This window comes from Papaver somniferum, chromosome 2, assembly GCF_003573695.1.
Source record: "Papaver somniferum cultivar HN1 chromosome 2, ASM357369v1, whole genome shotgun sequence".
NCBI classification, from domain to species: Eukaryota; Viridiplantae; Streptophyta; class Magnoliopsida; order Ranunculales; family Papaveraceae; genus Papaver; species Papaver somniferum.
In genome coordinates, this window is record NC_039359.1 from 176,966,629 (window position 1) to 176,984,344 (window position 17,716).

Here is a 17,716-nt window from a genome sequence, read left to right on the forward strand (position 1 = left end):
TAATAATAATTACAAAAAAAATGGAAAGTCTCTTGAAATAAAATAAAATAATAATTCTGTCTCCTCTTTTGTTTTTTTCTCTCTTTTTTTCTTTATTTTTTTGCTTTGTCTTTTTTCCTTCTCTTTTAGCTTTAAGCTTTGATTCCAAGGTCTTTAGTATCCAACTTCAAACCTGTAATACAAACACACAACCAAAGAGACGTAAAAAGAACAAATGGAATAAAAAAATAATAAAAACCTAAAAATTCTACATAAGCATAAATCCGCGTCGGCGGCGCGAAAATGATTAAAGTTTTTGAGAGTCGTTGTTGTAAATAGGATTCGTTTCAGACTTGTGAAGGAAATGGAATTTTTAGATTTAATAAAAATATATATACAAAAATATTAACAATGGGTGAGAGGTACTGGGACTAAGGATTTGGCTGAATTAACTACACAAGGTTCATTCATATATTCTTTGACAATTAAAACTCAATAAAATTAACATAAACTCTGATTTTGCCAAGATAGATTCTTAAAACATTGATTGTAAGTCCTAAGCATGATGTATCAAAACAACTAAGCTAAGCATACATCATCAAATTAAATAACAACCAATTAATTCAAATCATATTTCAATTTTAGATTAATGCAAAAGTCATAAAAAAGAATAAAATAAATTACCCCAAGGATGAAATTCAGCCTCCTACGTCGTCCCAGTGTTGGTTTTTAGCTCCTCATGATGAAAACACGCTCAAAATATATATTTATAGCTCAAATGGTGTTTACAATGGAGAGAAAAGGAGAAAATGGTGTAAAACTGTAATCTGCGACGCATAAAAAGCGTCATAGAATGAACGATAAAACACAAGTGCTGCTGCTGTTTAGACTGCACTGCGACCCACCGCTGTGCGTCTTAGACACTGTTGATAAACAATTGTCCTTGCGAGTCTGTTCTTCGTGTTCTTCATCATCAGCAGCAGCAGAAACAGAGTTTCATCAACTCTTGATTTCTGCTTTTCTGGACCTCCTCTCGACCCCAAACTCTCGACCCCCCTTCTAGGACACCCAGGTAACCTATTTATACCCAACAACGACAAGAAATCACGCTCATTAACTCTCCATGATCCTCCATTACTCGGTGTTAAAAGAAAATATTTTCCGAATATTTTCTTCCCTGAAATGATTCTCCACGCGTAAACAGCTTCTGATACTCCCTTATTTAGCTTCTACACGCATCTTCAATGACTAAGTGTCATCCAAACACGAGCAGCACACATCAAACTTGCTGAAAGTCCGTGAATATCATTTTCAAACCCGTGTTTCCCTGATTTCTTCCACGTGATTATCCATCCAAATTCAGTCGAAACAATCACCCATACCAGCTCTGTTATGATATATTACATCTTTCCACAAAGTTTCAGCGATTGAATCGCACAAAATCACGTCCAAATGCAATCGAGAAAATCTGCCAGTGAAGAGCAAATATTTTCCCGCCAATTTTTTTTTTTTTGAATTTGTGAAGAAGGTCACCCCTTATCCAGTGGTCGCCCCCTTATCCATTGCTGGAGTCCGAATAACACATGTCCCTTGGGGTGCCTTTAGTAATTTTTCTGGGGTGTTTCCAACACTTTTTCTGGGTTCCTCCGGTGCATTTCAGGGGTGTCTTTAGTACTCTATCCTAGGGTGTAAAACACCACTTTTCGAGCCAATTTCGCCGCAAGAGCTTATTTTTCCAAAAACATCTACAAAAACATAAAATAACACAATAAGTATTTGATCGAGTCTAACAATACAGAACATTGATAACAAAATAGACACATAAATGTGTCTATCAGCAAGCGGATGCGGAATTGATGATCTTGTAAGTTTTATTAAGATTTCTTAATGTATATCATTTTATTTTATTGAAGGATTTCTAACTTGGGTTTTTGTTTGTTTTTTGTAGGAGAGAAAAGCTAGATTGGAATATAGTAAGGCTAGCAAGGGAAAACCTTTTGGAAATGAAGAGGTGTACCGAATTTTCAAAGCCCATGTTCCCGGATTCAATCCCGAAGAATTTGATCCTACCCAAAATGAGGAAGATGAATCAGAGGATCCTAGTGTTAATGCTTCAACAATTAGTGCTCCGGCAAGAAGCGACCCAAGATGGCTTGAAGAGGATGGCCCTCGTCGACCAACGGGAAAAAGGGCTCAACAAAGGGAAGCTTCGGAGCTATCGGCCATCAATGACGGAACCGACCGTATTTTGAAACATTTTAGTGAAGAGAATGCAAAGAAGATGGAAAGATTGGATGGACAAGAAGAATATTTATTAACTATTGCAGAGTCAAACAAGAAATCCTTGGATTTAGCTTTGGAGAATCATGAACTCGAAGTGTTGGATGTGAAGGTTGAAACCTTGCCGGAATGGAAGCAGCAATTTATGTTGGATAAACAAAATAAAATTTTGGAAAAACATGGTTATCCTCCTACAACACTTGGTGCAAACTATGGTTATCGTAGCACTAGCAATGTTCGTCATTTCAATATATGAAATCATGTAGCTTATGGAACTATGTAGATTCAATTATGTTTTTATCTTTTATTTTTCAATTTGATGTTGTGGAATCAATGTAGTATTTTTAGTATCAATCAAGTTTCAATTTTATTCAATTTTATCTTCTTTTTAATTTGATTTGATTCAATATATGAAACCAAAAAACTAGTTTGTTCAAGAAGAAAAAGAAAAAATGAGAGACTAGGAAAAAAAACTAAGTATAGGATTGGAGAAGTCGAGTGGCGCCTGGATGTTTTTTGTGATTAGCGCAATTAAGATTGGCGTTTGGCGCAAATAAGAATGGCGCTTAACGATATTCTCAATTGCGTTTTACTCTACACCATTGGATTCTCAACGGCTCCTTCTAATCAACGACTCAAAATAAACGCCATTAAGAATGGCGCTTAACGCTATTCTCAATAGCGTTTCAACGGTCAGATTTTCAAAATTAAAATTTATCTATAAAAATTGGCTTCTTCAACACAAATCAAACCATCCCAAAATCTCAAGATTTTCTTTACTTCCTATCTCTCCTGATTTTATATTTTTAATTCCAAACCTTCTTTCAATCAAGTGCAAGTATGGCATACACTACAAATGAAGATGTTGCAATCACCAAAGCTTGGATGAGAATTAGTCTCCAACCGATTGTTGGACAAAATCAAGGAGTCAAAAACTATTGGGAAAGGGTGCTTCAAGCCTTTGTAGAAGAAGCGGGTGGTAATGAAAACGGAAGAACAAGACAAAGTATTCAAAATAGGTGGTCGGTGATAAAAAAGCAAACCAAAGTTTACATGGGTATCATACATTCAATTTATGCAAATATCGGAGGAGGATGGACGTTAGAAGAAGTTGTAAGTATTATTCAATGGAACCTCTTATTTTCAATTATCCATATTTTAAGTCATTAATTTTCTAAATGAGAGATTATGTTTATTTATTTTGTAGGAGGCACATGCTAAAACTCTATATTCTCAACAAAACAACAAAGATTATACATATGATCATGTGTACCAAATTCTTAAGAACCATCCCGCTTTCGGAAATGATGAAGCTTGTCAATGAAAATCAGATCATGTTAAATTTTGAATATTAGTTATTTGAATCCATGTAATGTCGCTTTTAGTTTTTTTAATCCATGTAACTTAATCTATGAAATGAAAATTAGCTAATTTAAATCTTGTTTCAATTTCAAATTTATAAATTTTGTTTTGTATTTTTAAAGATTTTTTATTTTCAATTTATAGGTAAGGAAACAGGAGTGATGTGAGAAGAGTGTAAGAAAAATAAATAACATGAAACGCTATTGTTAATAGCGCTTAACGCTATTGTTAATGGCGCTAAGGAAACGTTGTTGTTAATAGCGCTAAACGCCATTCTTTTTGGCGCTTGAATTACGCTATTTTGATTAGCGTTCAGCGCTATTCATATTGGCGTTTCTTGTCCTCTACTGCGCCAATCTTATTAGCGTTTAACGCTATTCTTATTGGTGTTTAGATGGATTCCACGGACCCTTCCACCAAACCATGGAACCTTGCTTGGATTTTCTGTGGAAAACCCCAACTTGGAAGCCACTAGACTTGACATTCCATGGTTTTTCCACACTTGAAATAGGTTGGATTCCACCATAAGACTTGCTCTACTGGATAGAGAATACTAATACCATTTAGGCATCTATTGACTTAATGATTTAAAGTTGGTACGATAAACTAAATTCATGTACTAATCTTATGGGCGGATGTTAAAATAACTAAAAAGAAGTTAACTCCTTAAATTTTGGATTTCAAATAATTAAATATTATATATCTGTAATTATTTGTAATTGAACATAATAAAACGTTCTTTTGCTACGACCTTTTCTCAATCAACAAATTGTCCTATCCAACGACTTTATCTTTAAAAGTTTTGGAATATACGTATATCACGTGCAATTTTGTGGAATGCAATTTTCAAAAGAAAATAAAACGGAATGTGTAGAAGTGTTCATCTAGGGTGTAGAGATAGCTTTATCTATGTCGAGATTTAGAAGTCCATCAATATAACAATATTATATTTAATTCTTATCCAAGATGGGTACTGGTCCCCAAGAAAAAACGCCATGGTAACACCGTTAATTATAAAATTGCATCCATTTAGATTAAAATTGTCACGGTTACCTTTTGGTTAAAAAAAATTTAAACAATATGTTGTTGGAGAATTATAATATGTTTCAAAAGAGGTCATGCTATCTATAATCTTTATTAGTAAGTAAACGCTTCATTGCCTTCTTCATCTATCTCGGCCGACGACGGCATGTCAGGATCCCTCTCCATAATTTCGTCCATTTCATCATCATGTTAAACAGTTCGACCAATGTTGGCATGTCATGGTCGTTTTTTATAGGGTCATGTTTTCTTTTTTTTTTACTAGGTCATTTTTAATATGTGTTTGGAGTTGTCCTCTACGGGGAGTTGTACTTACCCTTTTTTGTGTGTAAGCTTTCTCCAAAGTGAGGCGATGATTTCCCACACCCACCCTAAAGAGCTTCAATTAGTAATGCAAGTTAGTAAGTATCATTTAATAAATTAATGATTACGCTCGAATTAAATCTGTTATCTAACGGTTTAAAATTAACATACACCCTTGGTATACTAAGTTAGTCGTACGTAACTTGACTCCATTGTTTCCTTCTTTCCTGTAATCCAATTTACCGTTCTATTTGATAATGCTCGGTAGTAGAACTATAGTGACACATTAATCCAACGCAATACCACCAGCAATGTTACCATATTGCTACGAAAAAACTACCAAGAATATAACTCCAAACCAATAGGCAAAGCGGTAACTAAACACTTTTTCTAAAATCATTAATTAGTCCGAAACCCGTCTATTTTTCACCAAAAGGTTTTCACTGGAATAAAATTTTCCCATTTAAAATCTTGTCGTTCTACAACTTGCTTAAGAAACATTTATCTATTTACTAATGAGGGCAAAATCAATCAAGTTGATTATTGACGTCGTTTAGTTCACCTCCCTAGCTCATAAGAAAAAAAGGTACTGTCTTTTGTCTCCTATACAGAATTAAATTTATGCATTCTTAAACTTAAATGGGGACATGTAACTTTTATAAACTAAGCTTTTTCAGTAATTCAAAAAAGTAACGTATTAAAAATTCAAATACCGGACATTACTTACCATTCACCTAAGCCCCGCAAGTCAAGAGGAAGACCAGCACAGGTGTATGGATATACCAGAAAGCATGAAGTATATCGGTTGTATATTCCCATACTTTCTATAGTTGAGGGAGAAATACATAGTTGCTTTTCCATCATTAAGGAGATCGCAATATTACCCGAAGATCACTGTTGAACTTTCCAACTGTAGTAACCAATATTGCAACATAACTGTTGTTTGAACTCCAGATCTCTGCAGTTTAACAACAACATGTCCACTCTGGGGATGACTATAGGTAAACCAAGCTCTCTTTTTTTAATTGTAGGAAAAGCTACTTCAGATGAAAATGACATAAATTCAATCTTGCAGTAACGGGAGCTCCTCAGCTATGGAGGTAGCATCACATCCTGCATAAAGCATTTGCAAAGTCGCATAATAAAATCTTAAAACGTGTCCGCCTATGACATAAATCCCCGCATCATTTTGGCATTGCAACGTTCAATAATGAATTATAAGAGCCGGTAAATAGTTTGATTCTCATTAGCTAGTCGAGAGACTTCAATCTCCTCAACTGGTGAACGTCATGAAATAAATCTACCAGTACTAAGATGGGTTACAGCTTGGGAAATCCTCGTGTATCTTTGTTTGATTGAAAACCAGACATTCCCTTAGTAAAGGATGGGAACAATACCAAGATGGGCGACTTCTTGGGAAGTCTTGCCAACAGCTAATGTGGGCGCTCTCTGTGGTATTCGGACCTACTTATATTCCAGAAGCAGCACAATAACAAACCAAGACATGTTCTTTCTTGAGCTATTTACCATTTCTCTAAACCAACCATTTATCAAAGAAAATTCCAAACTTAATCATCATTTTGTACCGAAAGATGTTTCTTACTGTTTCTTAAGAAAGTTACCATCTGTGTCAGGGTAGTTCCCGAGTAGTCAGGATCTCAGTGGATTTCTTTTTCCCTGCATTAAAATTTAATTTCAAATTTCAGTCTCAAATAAAATAATTGGTAACTTTTTTTATCTCATAGCAAAAAATTCAAAATCTATTGCTAAGCTTTTCTCAAACTAAATCCATGAAGAAGCAAAACCAATAGGAAAATTTACTTGGAATTTATTCATCTCAGTCCATACTATAATGTTCAAGACTGTTGAACACAACCGGTAATCTTCTCAGATTTTCTTCTCTTATTAAAGCAATCAGAATCACATTTGAAGTACATTAACTTTAGCAATATCCCTAACTAAATTCTTTAATAAAACTCATTAAAATAAATACAACCACATCTAATAACAATATCCTAAATCAAATTAGAATCTGTGTGTACATATTTCATCATCAAACACGTGTATACAGGAAGACACGTGGAGAGCATGCGGACAATATCATCAAAACATGATGACACACGCCCACAGCCAAGAAGCCCGTTCCGTCGACGTCGGATCTTTGCCCGAACAAATCTAAGGGCAGAAGTTAAAAGATGTATCGAAAACACGATGTACTGCGGAGCACCAAATAACTCCCGAAGAGTTACTTTATCTCATCCCCAAAAGAAGCTAAGATCAACGGTGAAGAGAAGGTTAACTGACATGGATGTGACAGGGGAAGAAGACACTTGTCTGACACGAGCATGCGTCTCAACTACCCGCATTAAACACTCTGAGCAGTATATATGTCGATCAACCCGTGGAACGAACGAGGATGACTCTGCGTGATCAAGTAATGAGCAAAGATCTCCACGCGATGGACACAAAACACAAGAAGATAAGGTTCCAACGGCCCTCAGAAATGGGTCCCACACTCTAACCCTATAAATACCCCCTCTCCACCAAGAGTGAGGGGATCGGAAAAACAAGGGAGAGAAGAAGAGAGAGAAGGATTGTGAGTGTAAGTTTGTCCTTTACAATACACAGACCTATGTAAACTCCAAAGTCATTCGACTATCTCTGTAATCATCAAGTACATAGTGAAACAACAACCCCGTGGATGTAGGCCTTAGTGCTGAACCACGTAAATCCCAGTCTTATTTACAGTTCAGCACTTTATATTCGTCTAACGCTCCATGAGTTTTACTTTTATACTTCGTTTTCTTTATCTTCCCCTGCGTAAACGCCTCTCGCGGTATTATTAGATGAGGCTATGATAAACCCGAAGGTTTTGAGACAAGAAATCAATGCAATTGTGTCACCAGTGCGAGTATGTACCTAGAGTGCGAACATTGTTTATGAACATATAGATACCTTCGTGATTTACGTGTTCACAGAATCAGAAGAATCTGCCGCAAGAATCAAATCGTTCTCAGTATCAACAAATTTCAATAGCAATACCATATTTGAATCCAAATGTTACAGCGCCACCACCAGTTAACGCTATAACACAAATGAGAGGAGACTTAATGCAATTAATTAAATTAAGAAAAAAAAGATCAAGTTTTTCCAATAAGTCATATTTGAGCAGAAAACATTAAACTGTCCGTGGCTTTGTTTTGTTCCCCCATATATTACATAGAGGATCATCTTACCTATATATCTCAATATTTGATATATTTGGTCATTTGATTCTTAAGAAAAACTTAGCATAAAAACAAACAAACAAAAAAAAAAATCCGATAAACTACAAATAACTCAATTCATTAATTATATAGAAAAATAATAACTCAAAATACAAATTTACCTTGAAACAACGACCAAGAATTGTTGTTACTGTTATTCAGAATAACAAACCTCGTGATTCCCCAAGAATGGAAGGTTCTGAAAACTCCAAATTCCGCTGCTACCGCAACCATGATGAGTTATATAACTGAATTGGGTTAGGATATAAGTGTCTAATCACATAGGCCCATGGAGACAACAAAGGTTAAATAGATAAATGCTAACTAAATTCAGCCAGACTCCTCTTGGTGTTGTATTTGGTAACCTACAATAGCAACAGACAGATACGCTAATACTATAGAGCCTCAAGTCGTCTATTAGACGCATGCACAAAGAGGTTTACACAAATTAAAGGAGCTCACGCAAGACTCTATAGAAGTGTTGATTGTTGAGTAAATACAAAAAAAAAATAAAAGAAAAAAAAATAGCGTAAGAAAATGGGAAAGTGGTTGGGCAGTTAATTTGGGAGCTTGGGACATTCTTCCCTAGACTTACGTTGATATTTTCGTATGCCTCTCAATGGGCAATTGAGTTTGTATATATTTGAGGTTACAACCGATTCTTGTATATCAAAATGCAGCTGCGGGAGCTCTCGTTCTAGTCTACCCCAACTTGTTTCGGACTAAAGACTTAGTAGGAGAAGAAGGTAATATGTACCTGTAACTGCAAGGCCACATAGTGCAACATGGAACCCGGGATAAAGTAACATATCCATAATAAACCAAATTAAGCAAAATATATGATATCCTTTGGACATTGCATACATCTCTTCTAAAACTCATCAGCTAGCCAATTAATTATTTTCCTTTACAATGTTATCCGCAAATTCTCAACCAAGCATGTCTTGCAAAGCCATAAAAACAATCATATAAATTTAAACTCTTACCTAGCCATGAAATCAAGTCGTAACACGATTTTATACTTATTTTCAGCTAACTCACGAATAGTTCAGGTAACAAAAATATAGTCTCACCTGAATTAAAAATATTGTAAAAATAGTATGGCAGCATCTGCTTATAAAAATCAAAAATGGGAAAAACGACATCGTTCATCCAAAACCATGACATTGTTACTAAGGATGGAAATGAATTAGTTCAAACTATGAAACCCAAAGAAAAACCCCACATTTGTTCTATAAAAATAGCTCAAAAGGCAACAAATTTGAGGAGAACAATGACACTTGAGTATGTATATATATGTATATAGTGAAATACAAAATAAGAAGAAAGCTTCACGAAATGAGAGTGCAAAGAGACAAAAATGAAACCCTAGAGAACATTTTTTACCTTGAGAAATGGAGCTCTTTGTTTGGATTGGTGCGGAAAAAGATATATAGGAAGCATTTTAAGAATTCCCCGTGATCTAGTACATGTTGCGTACAAATTCCCTTTTCTCATCTATCCATGAGCTTAAGTCAGTGTCAGTATAGTTAAAAAGATGTAAAATAGTTCATTTAAATTCATAAGCACATTCGGATTTCTATACGCACCATTACTCAGAACCAAGGGAGAATGATATTATAATAGACTACATCGAAACAAAATTAAATGAATTGTGATATTACCAAAAGCTCAGATTTAACCAGCTCTTGTTGTGCACACCGTCAGACCCTCTTCGCAAACCACCTCTTTGTCTTTGTTTTATACACAAACATATATACTGATTCCATTAATGTCTTATGGAGAAGACAATTCAGATTACGCGGAAAAAATACTCTCACAAACATTTGTCCATCCCACTTATCAAAGCCACCAAAAAAATAAGTTGGCAGCTACTGATACTAAATTTCAAAGTATCTGAGAGCGTCCACAATGGACAACTAAACCCAAATATTTGGTCCAGTGGATAGGCGTAGTGGGACGGACCATCCATCAAAATTTGATAAAAGACTAAAACCCATACTAAATTTGGTCGGCGACCAAGACCAAACCCAAATATAGTCGGGCGTTTATATAATGTCCGCCTACCCAACGGGCATAGGTATAATGTCCGCTAGTAGCCGCGCGTTCGTAAAGTTAACGCCTTATGCAGGGGCATTGGTATACCTTACGCCTGTACTAGACGTAGGTTAAATGTACGCCCCATCGGGCGTACATAAAGTTAACGTCCCTTAGTTGGGCGTTGATATTCTTTACGCTTAAAGCTAACATCACATGGGGTGTTATCTTTATCAACGCCCCATTTTTTTTTTATTTGAATATGTCGCGAGCGTAATCTATAAGATTCTATATAAACGTCCCAAATCAGACGAAATCTTTACAAACGCCCCATGCCAGGCGTTATCTTTATCAACGCCTGATTCCAGGCGTAAGCTTTATCAACGCTTGACGTTCAGGCGAACATTATACTAACGCGCGACCAAATTTACTCTTTTCTCACTACGCCACATGACGGACTAAACCCAAATTTGGTCTTTTTTTTTACTCTTTGCTCTTTGGTTATACTCGTACCACTGCAGTTGCTCTGAGTCCTAATTTCCAGTTTCCTACGACAAAATACTACACAAAAGAATGATTCAGTAGCAGAAAGAGAAAACTACTAAATTGCTGGTCCACATCGATTACACTCGAGAGTATCAATCGGGCAGGGAAGAAACCTATTAAATTTACTATATATTAAGAACATGTTTTCAGTCTTTCATCTGTACAATTACTAACTAAAAGGAATTAGCCTCCCCATAATTCCAAAGCAAGTAAGTTAACCAACTGAGCTCGTCACAAAAAGAATGCCACATGCTACCAGACACACTAAAATTGTAGGAATCATGATTATGAACTGAATCTACGTTGTCAAAGGGTGCCTAGGCGCCAAAGTGGCCTTATTTTGAACTCTGGCGCCACGCAGTGGGTAAAGAGATGCCACTTTAAAAAGTGGCGCCCATCCGTCGCCTTTCTAGGTGCTCAGGCCAATGCGCCAGTTTGTTGGGCGCTAAAATGGCATTTTGTGCTAAAAATAGAAAAACAAATATTGCAAAAATCTTTTGAAAATCTTTTTCATTAAGTCACATTAATATTTTAAAACCATAAGCTAATTATGTTAAGAAACATATCATTCCTAGCTGTTTTTGTAAATTAATTTTACAATAGTGAAGGGAAAAAAATCTTTCCAAATTTTTTCCAAATCTTTTTTATTTAAGATTTACAAGCTAATATAGAAAATCCAAAGCTAATTAATTATGTCAAGAACATAAACCTATGTGGGTATTATTGTTCTACGTCGCGGCTTCGCGCGCCTCGCTGCGGCTCGGGATTTTACACCCGACGCCACGCGGTGCCTTGCGCCCATGACAACATAGAACTCAATATCATATTCACTCTCAACCCAAATTAATAACGCACATATCTCATTCGATAAAAAAAAGTAACGGAATTGGGATGTGGAAAAGAACGGAGACACAGTCCTGATGACAGCAAATATATGGAGACTAAAAAAAGAACTCTGTGCACTAAAGTATATGGCAGTTTTTAAATTTTTTGTAAAAGATTAAAATGCTAATTTCAGTGAATGAAAAAACTATGAATAAGACTAAAAACCATACCTCAAACTCCTCAAGCTTCCTAATTTCAGTGAATGAAAAAATTAATGTTTATCTTTTTCAAGATCAGTAACTTTCAACTTTCAATAGATGTTGGAAGTGAACGATAGATGAGGAAGTGAATTCTTGTTTTAATGAGAATTACTTAACCAAACTGAATATCCCTTTCGGCCCTTTGTAGTCCGAGTAAATTCTAACAATCTTGTACTCGTTCGTTGATAGACAATAACCAAACCTGCTTATATCAAATTCTCGCGAACTAACAAATCTATCAGTTTTAGGAACACGAACAACTTCTCCGGTGATGGGGATTACAAATTAAAAAATCTTCTCCGTATGGACATGGATAAACTTTTCTTTTGGAACAAACCAATCCATTACATGACCCAAGTATGCCCAAAACGTAAGAATAGATTTGCCATTGTCCGTCTCATCAAGTGCATCGTAAGTATAGTTCATCACCCCACGAATACGATCACCATAAAAGAGTTCGTTTTTATTTCCAGAAACTTGATGGTAACACTTTTTCTTTTTTAAGAATTTCAGTTGCAAATCCTCATCCAAAAATAATAGTAATTTTCCTATATTAATTTTAGCAACGCAACAGCATCATGACAATCCTTTGACAAAAGTTTTTAATGTGGTCTATTAATCTTAATGCCCCCACTGAGAAACAAAGGCCTCAAAAGTAAAATTAATTGCACATACTGAAGGAGGTTTCTCAACCTAAGAGTTGAAGAAGTCCATTTCCATGATTACACGACTAATATCAGCACCAAAATTACTATTTACTGTGATCTGTGAAAACAAAGTAATAAACTTTAACACTTGCAATGAGTATGGAGAGAAAAAAAAGGCAGTAGACTATCTGTGTTGTGAGAAAAGGATCAGGTATTGTATATTAGGTCGTACGTGTCATTACAGTCAATTATAATCAACTGATACATCTGCTCTTCTAATAAATTCAGCTTACCGTACAAACTGTCTATTATAATCAGCTGATACATCTGCAGCTCTTCCAATTCATTCAACTTATACCATACCAAACAAACTGTCTATATTGTAATCTGATTTAAAGAGCCACTGATTATGAGAAGATTACCTCTACCCTTTTTCTCGCTTGTTGATACAAAAGCAACACTCTTTCCTCATTGAACTAATTATCAACATGTAAACCCTACGAAATTCAAACACAAAGTTGTGAGATACAGTTCCAACTGATCTTAACTGTTGTATCAGACTTTGTAGTTAAAGAACAACATCATGTCACGAACTTAACCAATAGACATGGGCAAGATCAAGAGCATCAATCTGAAAGAAAGCTTGACTGAATACGATAAAATCATTGAAATTGTTATAGCATATTGTTCATTATTATTGTTTAGCTACAAAATCAAAATCCAAGCAGAAAGAATGGAAGAGGATGGGATGTGTTTTTACTTATTGTGTGCTTTAGTTAGGTTGTTTATCCACACATTTTCAATAAAACTTGTACCTGCAATTAAGAACAAAATTAATATACAGAACAAAATTAATGATCATAACTAATATACAGATGGTGAGGAGGAGCAATTAAGCAGTTCCCCGTGTTTTGTTGGTCAGGTTAAATTCTTTAGCATTAGGATTAAGCGTTTTTAATTAGGAAATTAAGTTAGAATAGGAAATCTATTATATTAGGATACTTAGTTACGGCACACCTAAAATTAGCCGCGGTAAGAATTAATGGCTAACCCATAGAGGTTCTACCCTAATACAGATGTAATATAATGTTGAAGCTCATATACATACTTAGTATGTACCTGCTACGGTGGAGGTGGAAGAGAATCATGTACACTACATAATGTTGAAACTCTCCTACGCAAAAAATTCTAATATCTCAAAAGGACATTAATTCTACATGACACGACTACCTTCATTTTCTTAAAGAGATCATGGATTAAACCATAGTCTCTGAAGCAGTCACGTTCTATTCTGCTTCCATAAGATCATTCTATATCGTGACAGCCTTTGCTATATACTCTTTCAGTTTCTTAATTTTGTGGTCTTCCGCCTCCTCCAGCTCATACTTTGCCGCAATCACCTTATCTGCTAAGGTAACCAACTCACTACAGATCTGTGGTTTCATCGGGATGGAAATCAATGCAATGTTATTATCGAACATCTTTAGTTCATTGAATTAGAGGTACTTAAGGGGGTATCTCAACCCAATAAAACACAATCTTTAGTTATATGTACACAATCGTGCATAAAATATCCTACATATTCATCCAAATGCAACGAACAATTCAGGAAAATATCATTAAGAATGAAAAACAATGCTTTCAACTATTAGAGTGCTCCCTCATTTTCTTTGTAGTACTACTTTTTCTCTAAAAAAGTATAACGCTTCTTTAATCAATTGATTTTGGGTTAAATTTATGCTCATCAATGCCACCATGACTGATTTGTACCCCCTAATAATCGACCCTCAGTAATGATTCAAAGCTGGATGTCCTCCACAACATGAACCAAGTAGACCATATTGCAGTTGATTTTGTGAGTAAGCATTCTTAACATAAAGAGTCTATCTCACTGTTGCGCTAACATGTACCCACACACCGAATATATAAGACAACATTCACCGATTCAATTTCTTAAATAAAAGAAGTCTTTTAAGAATTCAAACTCTAATCAGACACTTAAAAGTGAAAAATGCAGGTACGAAAAGCAGAAAACTTAATAGATTTTTTTTTCCAGATCACACCAATTAGGAAGGATCAACCAAGAAAAAACAACAAATAAAAAATCAAAAGAAAACACAACAGATCAAATCCTAAAATATAAAAAATGATAATGATACGAAGAAAAGCAGAAACACGAACCTGGCGCATGAAATTTTTGCCTATCTTCGTTCCCGGAGTCCAATGATTTAACTGGCATTAGAAATCAAGAAAGAATGCAATACTGGAAACTCTAATATAAACCAACAATCACATTGGCACGCTAGAATTTCCAAATTTGCATAGTTTCATGGTTCCCATTATCCAAATCAACTTAAACCTATATACCAGCGGGTTTCAACAGTCCAAAACTGGAGTAAATTTTCCAAATCCCTAAAGATAAGAAATACTTAGGTATTAATCCATAAATGCTCACCACAAAGAAAACAATTGTTTGTACAATGCAGGCTGGGCATTGGAATACCAAAACAAAACAAAACAAAACAGAATGCTACATAAAGCTAGAGAGTTAACCTAATAAAACTCTCAGACACACAGAAAAGCAACAACATAGTAGAAGAAAAAAAATACCAAAAACAACGAAACACCTTTTTTTATTGTAAATTACCTAAACCACTATATTGGATCATTATTTTCTTGGGTATTTGTTATTCTTTTGATCTCAAAAAATTCATACCTACCACTCTAACAAACGAAGTAATCCCTGGTAAATTTATCTGGTACATTACTTTGAGATGTTAAAGATTTATTTACGGACTTGACTAAGTAAGGTAAGATGTCCTGGCTTCGCTCCAAGTCTCTCGAAAGACATTTCAGATTGTTGTTGAATCCGAAAGAAGTCGACGGTAGAGATACCACGAAAAGTGTATGTGTATATATACTGGCCTCTCCCAGTATAAAGGGTTAAAGCGCTAGGTATGAGCCATATGCTTATAGTTGAATGTGTTTTATATGCTTATATGGAATTGTCCTACACACTTCATACACACTTCACCAATGAATCCATATTAGGCTAATGGAGTTAACAAATCCTGGTCAAACACTGCTTATTCAATAATTAAGGAATATCAAAGAGTTAAAGCTTGAATAGACGTCTCAACAGCAATTCAAAATGATACCAGGTTTTCACGATCCCGCACGTAATTCTGGAACTTCAGTTAGCAATGAGAAAACCACAGTGCTAACTGTGCATCACCACGTAATTGTGGAACAGATTACTCTTTCCATATTGGTCAAGAAGTAAGGAAATTTCTATTAACTTTAATAACCGACATTTCGGAATAATTGTAGCGTAACTTTGTTCATAGTTATTTTTCCTTACCTGTTCATCTCTTTTAATTCTATCTACTCCTCATGCAAGCGATTCTCGAACACAATCCAAAGAACCACCTCGAGCTGGTAAATGAAGTTCTCTCTGTACACCTGCAATGCAATATCATGGACGTGTCAAATCCAAAACTTGTGGGGAACTCCTTAGAATCCAAATTGGGCATCCAATCATGAAAACCCATTGAGAAATCTTATAATTACAATAAAAACATCTGTAAGATTCAATAACTACTTATGGAAAAGTGAAACAAAATTAAAGCACCAAAGACAATTACTTGATGTTACTGCTTGCGAAGTCATATTGTAGCTGCAAAAAAGCAAGGAAAATAGCAGCATCCAGTAAACCATCAAAAAAATTAAGCTAAATAGTTACCGCAGAGATAGGTAGGATTCCTTCTTCCAAGAAACATAAACATACGAATTGCAAAGGATCTAGGGAAAAATCTTTTGAGTAATAAGCCTTCAATTAAGGCCAACAACAAATCAGTGTTCAAGCTTCTTTCATGAGCCTCATCTACAATAAGCATGAAACCCAAGTCAGTCTCTTATCATTGTGATTTTCCATAGATATTACCTTGGAGATGAATTTCTGCCTAGATAAGCAAGACTGGCAACAACTGATAGAACTATTATCATAACACCCATTACGTTCTTCCTCAATCCTTTGTGCCATTAAATCAGCAACGATTTTGTGAGGTTGAGTGCACGCGGTAATCGCTCCAACTATAAATATTGATTTCATCCAATTATCAAAATAATAATAATTAAAAAAAAAGAACTGACTCACCCAATTACCATGACATCCTCAACTAAGAGAGAGTTAACCCATATCATGATCATTGCCACTGAAAATACCTCCACAGTAATTACTTGGGATCTCCTCAAAGCTGTTGTAAGCAAAAACCAAAACAAAATTGCAGGACTAATTTATAGAAACACTGAAAATTCAATTCTGTATATTCAACAATATGAACAGTGGTCATAAAAAAAAACTCTTTGTAAGATTCACACTCGAATTCAATAATGGGACATCATCGTCACCACCATGTACGGAAAAAGCATCAAGGTCATCCAGAACAGACTACGAAGGCATAAAAAGTTACCAGGCAATGCAAAACTTGGAGAGCAAAATAAAGATTTCTGACTTAGGTTTACCTGCCAAAAATTAAGATTGTAACACATAACTCACAGTGTACCTGCCAAAAATCATGATTGTAACACATAACTCACAGAAGAAGAAGAGCAACCAAAGGGAGAAGAGATTACCATTTAAAACAAATCAAATCAGGTGAAATACCCATTATTCGAGTTCGGATCAGTCTCTCTTCACCTACAAAATCAAAACAAAAATAAATCACCAGCAAATACATAACAATCGAACAAAAAAACGTACATCTCTGTTGTATGTAGCGGTGAGTGATGATTAGGGTTGTGATGTGAAAGAAGAAAGGAAGCCGAATGAATAAAAACTAACAGATATTCACAGAGCGTACAATTAACGATCCGAAGAAAACCAAAAATTCAATGCTGCAGGATTTTAAAAGATAATATGGTCACCACGAAATTTCCCAGAATATTTTTTTAACGACATATTTTGTACGCTAAATTTGGCATAAGTCGCAGTAATGGTGTTTCTATATATATCCTGGTTAAATTGGGGCCTATGCCACTTAATTGGGGCTCATATATTACTTCATCTACCTTATACACAATGATAAGGGGTGTCTAAATTTATTGAAACTACCAAATTACCCTCTAAAAAATATTAATATTACTAAGTTATCCCTATCAAATCTTAATA

The 17,716-nt window shown here is 35.2% G+C and overlaps 1 long non-coding RNA gene across 7 annotated transcripts; it reads right to left on the reverse strand.

The window, feature by feature from the left end:
• Positions 1-12,536: 12,536 nt before the first annotated feature.
• On the reverse strand, positions 12,537-17,513 carry LOC113349859. 7 transcript variants are annotated; one of them, XR_003360430.1, is made up of 7 exons: positions 17,409-17,513; positions 17,182-17,245; positions 17,019-17,070; positions 16,191-16,802; positions 15,908-16,008; positions 13,307-14,958; positions 12,674-13,043 (listed from the first exon to the last, which is right to left on the reverse strand). It is a non-coding gene; the product is annotated as an uncharacterized LOC113349859 (long non-coding RNA). The 7 variants fall into 7 exon arrangements; XR_003360428.1 differs by having other exon boundaries at positions 13,307-13,361; positions 14,728-14,958; positions 16,191-17,070; XR_003360431.1 differs by adding an exon at positions 12,537-12,664 and having other exon boundaries at positions 12,969-14,958; positions 16,191-17,070.
• Between the last annotated feature and the right edge of the window lie 203 nt (positions 17,514-17,716).